The sequence below is a fragment of the Spermophilus citellus genome (genome assembly GCF_964194105.1).
Source record: "Spermophilus citellus genome assembly, chromosome: 3".
Lineage (NCBI taxonomy): Eukaryota > Metazoa > Chordata > Mammalia > Rodentia > Sciuridae > Spermophilus > Spermophilus citellus.
In genome coordinates, this window is record NC_138184.1 from 122,519,497 (window position 1) to 122,532,386 (window position 12,890).

Consider the following 12,890-nt stretch of genomic DNA (forward strand, 5'->3'; position numbering starts at 1 on the left):
GATCCCTTCCAAATTTGTATGTTGAAGTCCTAACCCCAATAAGTGAGAATATGACAGTATTTGGAAATAAGATCTTTCAAGGGATTATTCAGTTAAAATGAGGTCATTAGAATCTAATCCAATCTGTATCCTAATAGAGGAGATAAGAACCCAGATGTATACAGTAGGAAGACCATACAAGTGGTCTTAGGGAAGAGATGCCATCTACAAACCAAGGAGAGAGGCCTCATGAGAGACCAGTCCTGCCTGCACCTTGACCTTGAACTTGCAATTTTCAGGGCTGTGATTATAATCGTCTGTAATTTAAGCCACTCAGGTATGATACTTGGTTATGGCAGCATGAGCAAACTAATGTAGGCACACTGTCAAGAACACTGGGGAATTTGGGTTTCTAAGCAGAAGCCTGGCTCCAATGCCCCCAAGAAAAGAAATATAGAGTTCGTCTATTCCTCCCATGCTCCCCCATAGGGCAGAGGGGTGAGAGGGAAAGGGAGGGGGCAGGGGTTTAGCAATGATGGTGGAATGTGATTGGACATCATTATCCAAAGTACATGTATGAAGACATGAATTGGTGTAAACATACTTTATATACAGGGATATGAAAAATTGTGCTCTATATGTGTAATAAGAATTGTAATGCATTCCACTGTCATATGTTTAAAAAATAAAATCAATTAAGTATTTAAAAAAGAGAGAGAAGAAATCTCCTATCAACATGACTCAGAAATAGGGTTGTGTTGTGGCTAGGTGGTGGAGTCCTTACTCTGACTGTGTTTCTGCTGCCTCCACCCCTGCTCTATAATTTTATCATTCATTCCAAGTTGCTCCTCTCAGCCACCTTGCCACATTCCTCTGCCCCCCCCCACACACATTATCCTGACTCAGTCTCTCAGTCCCTTCATCCTTGTACACTGAATATGTCTTCAGAACATGCAGATGCACCAAGCATGATAGCATCCTTTCCCATGATTTAGGCAGAATCTCTTCAGCTGGAATTTCTGCTTTTGCCTTTTATCATCACTGTGTGTGGATTCTCTTCCGTCCGCTGAGATCTACACCTGCCTGTTTTCTGTCTGTCCACATGGTTACACCCTTAGTCTGTTCTCCATTCATGCAGATGTCAATGAGTGACCCAGTACCCCTAGCCAGGAAGCTAACTTAGACACAAAAGTTGTTCTCAGTGGAGACTCCAGGCAGCCTGTGCCAATGGATCATCCGTGATCAGCCTAGGGGAGGAAGGCTGTCACTCAGGAACCCTTGTCTCCCGCCTTGGCAGAGAGTGCAAGACACATTTATACACACGTGGGTTCATATACACAAACACCTACACATACTCTGGTGAGGCTTGACTCAACAAACAGACAAGCACATTGCTACTGATGACTGGACTCATCCACAAACCTTACACACTTCTCCATTATGTCTGAATTGCTGAGTGCAATTCTACCCCTCCAGGGATCCCTTGGGTAATTCCCTAATTGCCTCAATAAAACCTCCACTCTCTCCCTGGCTCTGTCGGTCCTCAGCATTTTGAGATTTCCTAATGGAAACCATTCACCTCTATTGGAATTCCAGGGTGTAATTAGTAGTCTGGGACATCAGTGTCCTTGCTGTCCTGAGCGTGAAGGTGAAGCCATTCCCAAAATCCTTGTCAATGTCAGCGGAGCAGCTCCTTGAAGAGAGCATATGAAGGAGTTGTTACATGTTGACTGTCTCCTGTGTATTTATTGACTGAAACATTTGAGCTGTTGCTTTTCACATTTGTAATTTTAGATCACAGATGCCTAGCGTGTTTAATCATACAGCAAAGCTCACATTTAATGAGAAAAATGTCAAGTATATTGTTATCCACCATAAAAGCTGTGAAAAATATTTCTGCCATCTGCAATGTGCCTTCTGCTGCTGCCTCAAAGAATTTTCCTAGTAACAATACAAAATTAACCGTGGGGCGAACATTCAAAAAGGGGAACTCGCTCAACTTCCTCTTTGGTTTGCAAGATCAGAAAGACTACAAACCATGCCTCAATGTCAGGTCAGGATACCTCACCTGGATTCCCACAATAATCTGCTCCAGTATAACTTGGCATCCTACAGCCTCCACGTACACCTTCAACATTCCTGCCAGAGTGATTTTCTAAATCCTAAATCTGCTTATGTCCACCACTGCATGATAAGTAAGCTTGTGAGACATTTTCTCTCCCTGCTATTGCCAACCAGAACACTCTGGGACCCCATCCCTTCTTCTCCTTTGGCCTCCTCTCCCATGTCCCACATTCCATTTAGGTCAAGTTCTTGATTACTATCTGAGCTCACCCACTCCTACCTTATACTTTTCATGTCCTCTGCATGCTTATTCCCATGCATTCTGCAATATCTACCCGCAATGCCCTTTCCTCTGGGAAGCCTTTGATGTCCCCCTCAAAGGCAAATTCCATTGGAGCTCTCTGGGTCCATGAGGCAACATTTGTCCACCTGCTTTGGAGGACTTTTCATACACAGCCTAGGGCACTGCTGACCACTTCCAGTTTAACTCTGAGCTTCTCAACGGTGGGAACGGCGTTTCAACCCTGTTGCCTCCCAGTGCAGCACAGCCGCTACTGTGATGAAGATGTGGCAGCTGCTTTAATTTCCATGGATGATACAGAATCACTGTAAAAGGGGCAGGAGTAGATGAGGTTTCTTACCCAGGAACTTGCTCTTTTGACTTTGGCAACACAAAACCTTGCCATTACGCAGGCTGTGTTTATTTCTAGGTTTTCTCTCTGTATTTTAGCCTTTTCTCCTACCGAAAGAAATAACAGCCCTGTCAGTCAGAGAGCAATTGATAGTGATAAAAACTCTCCTTTTAGACAGTGAGTTCACTTGTTCTTAAGTCATTCTTTGCCACAAACTGCAGGCTCATTATACGAGGAAAATGTGGTATCTCAGAGAAGCCACACTCTTAGAAGTTTATAATTTACCTCGACTGATGACTAAGGTCTGGAGGTTTTCACTGCTTATTTGAGTGTGGTTTGGGTGGGGAAGCAATGATAAACAAAGCCTCATCTTACTCATTGGAACCCGTCTGTGGAAACCATGGAGCAATACCTGTTCTTGGGAAAGCACCTACTGCTGGTTTGGGGGAACTAGGGGGTGAAGGAGCAATTCTCTCAACTTAAATGTAACCTCTGTCTCTGAGAACTGCCTGATACCTGATCTACCACCTTTTCCTTCACTTTCTGTCCTTCCATCCTCTGAGTCTCAGTCTAAGACTTTCAGTTGCTAAAGATAAACTCTCCTTATATGAATTTTGGCAATAAAAAAAAGCATTTGGGGAAGAATATTGGGAGAGCTTAGTAAACCCACAGAAAGGATGCACAGTTGGATTCTAGGAGGAAGCTGAACTAGGAAAGGGAGAGCAGGAAATAGAAGTGAGGCTGCATATTGCTCTGCACCCTCATCTTGATACAAACTTGGCCAAATAGAACCAACCCTGAAGTGTCAAGTTCACAGTTATCTGTTCAGAAACGGAGTGGATTCTCTCCATCTTGTTTCTGAGTGGCCAGTGCAAACGTTCTCGGTCAATTCTTCTCAGGAGTCCAGTTTGGCATAGAACCAGGTGCATGTGTCATGTACCTGGAGCCCAGCCTGCAGGAGAAAGAGCAAGGATTGCACAGATACCCTCAAATGATGATGGCCAGCCCCTGCCCATCTTTCCTCTTCCCAAACCATGTGAATGTGAAGGCAGAGATCAGCCAAGAAACTCAAAGACTGCCACGGTCATGGTCATCAGAAGCTGGGGAGAGGAACCCTCAGAAGGAATCAAGCCTGCCGACACCTTGACCTTGGATTTCTTATTCCCAGAACTGTGAGAGAGTGAATTTCTGTTGTTTGAGACACCCAGCTGGTGGTAATTTGCAACAACACCTCTAGGGAACTAACACATCATCCTTCAAGAAGAAAGAGACAAGTTAGGCAGACAGAGGAGATCTTTTGGGTGCCCTTAACATTGAGAGATAAGAATGAATGAACCACTATCAGTGAGGCCATATCTCACCACATGGATGGTCACTGAATTGGAGATTTTTCCTCTTTGCAGGATAAGATTTAAAGAGATTTTAAAAGAACAAGTATGTATGTGTGTGTATCTATCTATCTATCTACATATGTGTATCTATATCTATCTATCTATGTACGTATATACATAGAGAGATATTAATTATATGTACTTATATGTATGTATATGTAATTATATGTATATATAGAGATATATATTAATTATATGCACACACTTACCAAGCTAGTCACATAGAAATAAAGATAGTTAAGATCAAATCTTTCCTCATTGAATCTGGAAATTTGTGGGTTTTTTTTTTTTTTAAGAAACTTTTTCTTCTGAGAGAATACTTTTTCATTTGGTCATTTTTGTCATTGACCCTTTAATCTATCTTTTTTCTTATATTCAGTCTTTTTTAAAAATTTAGACAGTATTCTTTCTTTTATGGCAAGATTACGGCAGAAACATTTTGCATATTTCCTTCTTTTTTCAGAAACCAATTTAAAAATTCTCAGATCAGAACTTGTTGTCTCTTGAAAGAGAAAAGAGGTACATCTGTAATGGTCTAGAGCTATACTGTGCAACATGGTAGCTAATGGACACGGGTGGCTATTTACATTTCAATGAGTTTAAATTTTACTGTCCTCAGTCACACCGGTCACACTCATTAGCCACATGTGGCTAGTGGCTGCCATATTGAACACCCTGGATTTGGAACATTTTCATTACCACAGAAAGTTCTATTGCAGGGTACTATTCCAGAGATGCAAATGAGCTTAGATTCATAGCTGGAATCTAGTCCATGCTCTCCGATTTCTTGACTATTTATCTTAGGCAGAATATTTGAACTTCTTTACCTTTCTTTTTCTTCCCTACTAAAAAAGAGAAAACCAGCTTGCTGACATAATGGATTTGATTTATGAATTAAAAGAGATTATATGATTGATTTGGTACAACATAATTATATAGAACATTCAGGAGCCAGGAATTATGATAAGTCTGAGATAAAGTCATAGCATATTCTCTTGGCCTCATGGAGTTTACAGTTACCTAAGAGAAAGACAAAGCTAAAAAATAATTTTAATATGAGTAAATGTGTACTCATATTACAATTTTTTATGTACAAGATAGCAAAATATATTGAAATGACGATACAAAGTTGGAAGGATTAATGTGAGGGCTGTAGAGGCACCTTCAGGAAGAATCTATCTAGGAAATGTTTCTCAAGGAGAAAGTTCTGAGGAAAAATTGACATTTTGATAAGTTGCACCTGAGTTTTCTAGCATGGACTATATACCATAAATCCTAGGTCTATGCTCTCTTTCTCCTTCTTTTCCTTTGATCACTGCTCTCAGTCGGAAGTATATGAACTGTTTTCTGTCCACATTACATGCTATTATTTTTTTAAATATTTTTTTAGTTGTAGATGGACACAATACCTTTATTTTATTTGTTTATTTATATGTTGTGCTGAGGATCAAACCCATGCGTGCGAGGCAAGTGCTCTACCAATGAGCCACAACCCCTGTCCCCATAAGACACTATTCAAATGAAATCTCATGTGAAACACAAAATATAAAATTGTGTACAGGTAGTGAGGGGATCCCACTTAGGGTCAACATAGAGTGACAGGTGTCATATTTATCCCCTAGACTGAAAAAACAACAACAAAAACAATTAAGCAACATCAGTTTCCTAGATACAAGATACCATTTAATGGAGGTCATGGTCACCAAGAGTCACAAAATAAACTAGGCAAGTCCTAAAACTGCCCTAGTGTTGATACAGATTCCAGGGGACAACATAGAGGGAGGAACCTCCTGCCAGAAGATGCCACAACTTCAGATCTGAGAGAGTGCATCATTCCATTCATGACATATCCAGAATGAGCAAAGCCCTGAAGACCCAAAGTAGACAAGGAGTTTCCATGAACTGGGGGGAGGGGAAAATGGGAAATGTGGGGAGAGTGCTAATGGGCACAGGGTCTCCTTTTGGAGTGAAGACATTGTGTGGGGCAATGGTAAGAGCTGTACAACTTTGTGAGAATACTAAAACATCAACTGAATGGTAGTTGCCCTCTGTAAGCTATATCAATAAAATAGTCTTTTAAAAAAGAATAGCATATGTACCATATTTTCTTTATCCATTCATCTGTTGAAGGGTTCCTAGGTTGGTTCCATAGGTTAGCTACTGTGAATGAAACTGCTACGAACATTGATTAATGGATTAAAAAATGTGGTATATATACACAGTGGAATATTACTCAGCCATAAAGAGAAATGAGATTATAACATTTGCTGGTAAATGGATGGACCTGGAGACTATCATGCTAAGTGAAATAAGCCAATCCCAGAAAACCAAAGGCCCAAAGTTCTCTTTGATATGCGGATGCTGACTCACAATAGGTAAGGGTCTGGAGGAGTGGAGGCTCAACACATTGGACAGGGGAGAAAGAGGGGCAATGGAGCAGGGATGGGAATAGGAAAGACAGTAGAATGAACTGGACATAAATTTCCTAGTTCATATGTGAAGATATGACCAGTGAACTCCACATCTTGTACAAGCACAAGAATGGGAAGTTATACTCCATGTTTGTATGCTATGTCAAAAGACATTCTACAGTCATGTATATCTAAAAAAAAAAAAAACAAATAAAAAATATAACCCCCCCAAATAAAAGAATAGCATAATGGCTAGGAAAAGAGAATTGAAAGTATCTGATACTTATTAATCAAACATTTATTCTGCCATTCTGTTTATGTTGTTTTATTTCACCCTCTTTAGTAGACATGACTGTTGTTCATCAATTATTTTCAGTGTTTCTCATTTTCAAGGATATCCTAGGCTCATATCTCTCTGCTCCTGTATTCATGAGCTCAGGATTCCATAACAGAATCCCACAGGCTGTGTGCCTAAAACAACAGAAATGGATATTGTCACAGTTTGGAGGCAGGAAGTCCAAGATCAAGGAGATGGCGTGACTGGTGTCCGGTGAGGACTCTCTTCCAGGTTTGCAGGCGGCAGACTTCTCACTTTGTACTCACGTGAACTTTCCTGTGTCCTCGAACTCCTGGGGTTTCTTCCTCTTCTTCTGAGGAATGACAATCTATGCCAACTCATGCAGTCTCCATAATGAACATCTTTGTATCTTGCTTGAATATCCTCATATTCGCAATATCTAAAAATCACATAACATTTCAGAGTTAAGATTTCATTATTTTTTCCAACAAGTCCCTATTGTGGAACATTTCAATTCTCTCCAGCTTTATTAAATTATCAGATCATAATGATAATTTTTGTAGTTATGATTCTATCTGTTTTGGATTAGTTCTTCAGATTATATCCCCAAGTGAGATTACTGGATCAAAATATCCATAATCTTATGGAGAATGATTTGTATAACCTTTAACTCTGTTTCCTATAATATGTGAATGGATGGGTTCCATCATGTCTTTATGAGCATTAGGTAGTGTTATTATTAAAATTATTAAAAGGATATACTGAAAAATTGCATTATTTGAAACAAATCTGATATCATAAATGTATATTTACATAAAGTGAAAGACAGGGGTGATTACTAGGTTTCAAAATGCAGCTTCCTGAAGTCCATTTAAAGCTTTATTCAGTCTATAAGCAAAATGATTGTGTCCATGTGTGAGCAAGTGTGGGCACTGTGACGTGGTGTCCACTGGAGGGTTAATTCTGCAAAGGGAGAAGTTCGCAGAGGGGTGGTTTTCTTATCCTGGGTACCTCAAACAAGTCATACACTTGGTGAGCTTAAAAAGCAAAGGGAACCTCTTGGCTTTACTAGAGACTCCAGAAGATCATCAAGTAGAACTGGACAGAAGGTCAAATCTTACAGGCAGATCTTTGTCTCTCTGGGTCAGCTTTGCCTCCCATTGTATTGACTTCTTCTGTAGATAAGTTCTCCCAAGAGGTAGGAATATGGTAATCAGCAGCCTCCGGTTATCAACACAGGAAAAGAGAAACTTCTTTTCAGCTTTGATATAGCCCCTTCAAGTGAGGACCTTCGGGTCCAGCTGGGAGAGAAGTTCTGTGTGTTAATCCCTTCTCTGGTAGCCTGCAGGAAACTGTGTGCTGATGGGCATCTAAGGGAAAGTGGACTCCAGCCAAAGCAAATGATAAAAGGCCCCTAAATCATGTATCCTCCTACAGTTATATGATTGTATTAATAACTATATTCCAGATCAGCCTGGAGTAATTCATGACACCAAAAGTAAGGGCTTCTTTAAAAATATTTCAAAAAATTAGTAATTTAAGAGAAATAGAAAGGGCTGAGAATGTAGCTCAGTGGTACAGTGCTTGCCTAGCAGGCACTAGGCAAGGTTCAGGAAAAAAAAAAAAAAAGAATGTAAGAGAATATAGGAGCCATTCTGAAAGAGCAGCCAGTGGCCAAAGCTGTAGCAGTTCATAAATCTAGATGGATATAAACAAAAAAATTGAATAAATAAATAGTAAGAAGGGACAAATCTTCCTTACTATAAATAATAGGGGAATATCTTCAAAGTCCTCTCCCCTCCAGGTGGTGAAGATTATTTCTTCTCCTCTGGAATGTGGGAGAGACCCAAGGACTTTCTATAGAATTGGTAAAGAAAAAACAAGCAACTTGACAGTGGAGAAATCTGGCCGACACCACCATAACCAAGGGATCAAGGTTAACTTCACTAGCAATGAGACATGCTGAGATCATGGACCTCTGACATTATGTGATGAAGAGGGCATTTCACCTCTGTGGTATTCGTTCCCCCAAACGTAACCCCAACATAATCGTGAAAAAGCATTAGCCAACTGGGTGTGGTGACACAGACCTGTCATGCCAGTGATTCTGGAGGCTGAGGCAGGAGGATCACAAGTCCAAGGCCATCCTGGACAACGTAGCCAGGCCCTATGTCAAAATAAAATAAAAAAGGACTGTGGATGTAGATCAATAGTAGAGTTCCCCTGAGTTGAATCCTAGTACAGAGGGGAAAAAATAAAATAAACAGCATGAGCCAAACTCATATTGATGGAAAACATATAAAATATCTGACCAGTATGCTTCATGAAGGTGATGGTGAAATTAAAGCAAGCCAAGAAACTGCCATAGATTGAAAAAATAAGGAGATATGAAGATGAAATGTATTCTGTGATCCTGGATAAAATCCTGGAAAAGAAAAAAAAAAAGGATGAGTAGAAAATTGGAGAAATACAAATAAAGTCTGGATTTTAATTAATAGTCTACACCAATGTTAATTTTCTAGTTGTGACAAATGTCGTAGGGTTATGCAAGATGTTATCAATGAAAGGAAACCGGCTGAAGGGTTTATGGCAACTCCCTGCATTACCTTTACAATTTTTCTATAAATAAAATTATTCCAAAATAAAAAGTCAATTTAAGAAATTAGCTAATATTGTTAAATGTTCCATACTATGCACAGAACCAAGAGATATGCACATCATAGCTTTGGAAATCTTAATCATACTGTTATGATTATCATCTTAATTGTATAAAGGAAGCTCTCAGGTTTGAGCTTATGTGCCCACCCCCATAGTCATATCCTTCTGGCAAAAGTTGAGATGAGATTAGAACTTGTGTAGTTTGGTTCTGACGCCTAAAATCTGAAGTCTTTAACTCTGTAAAACATACTTTTAAGGAAGCAGTAATCCCTGTATTATTTTTTCTCCTGTGCATACATAGGAAAACAACCTGTTCATGTCTCCACATCTCATAGTGCTTGTCTTCTATGTAGTTCCCTTCTTCAGAGCCTTCCTGAGACTGGGACTTTCTAATTCCAAACTATCCCAGTTCCTGGTTAACCAGCTCCCTGCAATATTAGCAATTTCTAAGAGAAACACTGACATCCCAGAAAAGAGAGAGAGCTGGAAAAGGGAGATCAAAGCACATGAAGTAAAATTAAGTGAGGGAAAGTACAAAAAGGATATCAAGTTCATCAGTGTCGATCGGCAGTTGACAGAAAACTGCTCTGAGCTTTAGGTGAGGAATAAGTGTTACAGCTGCAAGTCTAAACTTATACATATGAAAATTATGCTGGGCCTCAGTCTCCTGCTTTATGTCACGGAAAGCACCAGTTTTTTTATGTGATAGGGATCAGTGAATACAATTATTGTTCATGTCTTGGGCTATGAGTTAAAACATGTACTCACTAATTCTCTGAGTCACCATGTGCAGTTGTGCCCTTTCCCCCCAGTACAGCAGGGTCATAAGCTAAACCTAACTATCACCTGTTTTCATATGGCCTGGGAGCTAAGTGGTTGTTATATGTTTAAATATATGTTGAAGAAATCAAATGAAGAGTATTGTGGGACACATGAAAATTATGCCTAATTCAAGTTTTGGGGCCCATAAATAAAGTTTTATTGAAACATGGCTTTGCCCATTTTTATCTATGACTGCTTTCCTATTGGTGGGCGTGTCTATATGAATTGGAAGGGCTATTTACTAACATATGTAAAAGGTTTGTTGACCCCTTGTCTTATCCCATTTTCTATTGCTATAACAGAATACCTGAGACTAGGTAATTTATCGAAGAAAAGAGTTTATTTAAGATCATAGTTCTGGAGGCTGTGAACTCCAAGATCAGGCAACCATATCTACTGAGGGATGTGTGCCTCTTCATGCCTGGTGAAGTTGCAATGGCAAGAAGGTACATGAAGAATACTAAAAACAAGAAGGGTGGCCTTGCTTTACAATAATCCATTCTTGCAAGAATAAACCTTCACCTGTGAGAAAGGCATTAATCCCCCTTCATGGCCTACCTATCTCCTAATGGCCCTACATTCCAACCCCACCACAATGGCTATTGAGTTTCAATAATGGTCTCATAGGAAACAACTCATAGTGACCAAAGAGATTGAAAAGCATACTTGTCGCCTCAGAAAAAGTATTAACCTCCAGGATATATAAAGAACTCAAAAAAAAAAAAAAAATAACACCAAAAAAAAAAAAAAACCCAAGTAACCCAATCAATAAATGGGCTAAGGAACTGAACAAACACTTCACAGAAGAAGAAGCACAATTGATCAACAAATATATGAAAAATGTTCAACATTTCTAGCAATTAAAGGAATGAAAATCAAAACTACACTGAGATTCCATCTGACTCCAGTAAGAATGACAATTATCAAGACTACAATAAATGTTGGTGATGATGTAGGGAAAAAGGTACATTCAAACATTCTGGTGGGATTGCAAACTGGTGTAACCACTATGGAAAGCAGTATGAAGATTACTCAGAAAACTTGGAATGGAACCACCATTTGACCCAGTTATTCCACTCCTCATTTTATACTCAAAGGACTTAAAAATCAACATACTAGAGTGATACAACCACATCAATGTTTATAGCAGCTCAAGTCACAATAGCTAAATTGTGGAATCAACCTAGGTGCCATTCAACAGATGAATGGATAAAAAAAATGTGGTGTATATACACAATGGAACATTACTCAGCCATAAAGAAGAATGAAATTGTAGCATTTGCCGGTAAATGGATGGAGCTGGAGAATATCATACCAAGCAAAATAAGCCAATCTCAAAGAACCAAAGGTTGAATGTTTTCTCTGATATGTGGATGCTAATTCACAATAAGAGGGGGGGTGGGGTGGGCGATAATTAGGGAAGAATAGATACATGTTGGTTCAGATGGAAAGGAGTGAAGGGAGGGGAGGGGCTAGGAAAGATAGTAGAATGAATCAGACATTATTACCCTATATGCATATATGATGACATGACCTGCATAACTCTACACCATGTACAACCAGAAGAATGGGAAGTTATCCTCCATTATGTGTCAAAATGCATTCTACTGTCATGTATAACTAATTAGAACAAATAAAAAGAAAAAGAAAAGCACACTTGTAAGAACCCAATGTTGGCCAGATTACCCCTGGAGTATAGGAGCTCCATTATTGGGTAGAAGGGGGGGACATGGGGTGACAAAACTGGGCCTTTGTAGTACTACTATCTGTACTGAGGACAATGATTCATCTCCATTAGCCTAAAGTGATGGAACCAGCATGTGATAGGCACATACTCAAACCCAGGCAGCTCTACAAAGCCAGCTCCATTGAGTAAATATGAGGTGTCCTAAGAAATGAGGTTCAGGAGAGTCTTTTCTTTGAATGTGAGTTTTTCTAGATCCCTGGTTGTTTTGTGATTTGAGTAGAAAAATAAAAACCTTAGAAAGGCACTATGCTCTTAGAAGTGTAACAAACCCTAAAAAGCGAAATAAACTCTAAAAAGCTTTTGAATAAGTGAAAGGCAAATAAAAAGTCTCAAAATATTTTCACTACAATAGAATATTTAATGCTAAATACAGATGTGTACGAACTGCCTGAATTTCCTTAAAACCTGCAATTCATAACTTTTTCAGCAGGATTAAATTTATTCCAAATGGTGGGCACAAAGCAAAAGTGTGTTACAGAAAGTGTCAACAAGAATTAGTCAATGCCAGGCATGGTGGTGCACTCCTGTAATCCAACCACTTGGGAGGCCAAAGAAGGAGCATCAAAAGTTTAAGACCAATGTCAGCAATTTAGCAAGACCTTCAGCAATTTAGCAAGACCCTGTCTCAAAAGAAAAAATAAAAGAGCTGGGGATATAGCTCAGTGGTAAAGCGCCCCCTGGATTCAATTCCCAGTACAAAAAGGAGAAGAAAGAGGAGGAGGAAAAAGAGGTGGACAAGGAGGAGGAGGAGGGATGATGATGATGAGGAGGAGGAGGAGGAGGAGGGATTATGATGATGATGATGAGGAGGAGGAGGAGGAGGGATTATGATGATGATGAGGAGGAGGAGGGATGCTGCTGCTGCTGCTGATGATGATGATGAGGAGG

General features: G+C 39.6%; 1 long non-coding RNA gene across 2 annotated transcripts; it reads right to left on the reverse strand.

Annotated features, from left to right (window-relative positions):
• Window positions 1–1,721: 1,721 nt before the first annotated feature.
• LOC308645626 lies at window positions 1,722–9,203 on the reverse strand. 2 transcript variants are annotated; one of them, XR_014021247.1, is made up of 5 exons: window positions 9,088–9,203; window positions 8,866–8,942; window positions 7,897–8,076; window positions 7,081–7,214; window positions 1,722–3,627 (listed from the first exon to the last, which is right to left on the reverse strand). It is a non-coding gene; the product is annotated as an uncharacterized lncRNA (long non-coding RNA). The 2 variants fall into 2 exon arrangements; XR_014021246.1 differs by lacking the exon at window positions 7,897–8,076.
• Between the last annotated feature and the right edge of the window lie 3,687 nt (window positions 9,204–12,890).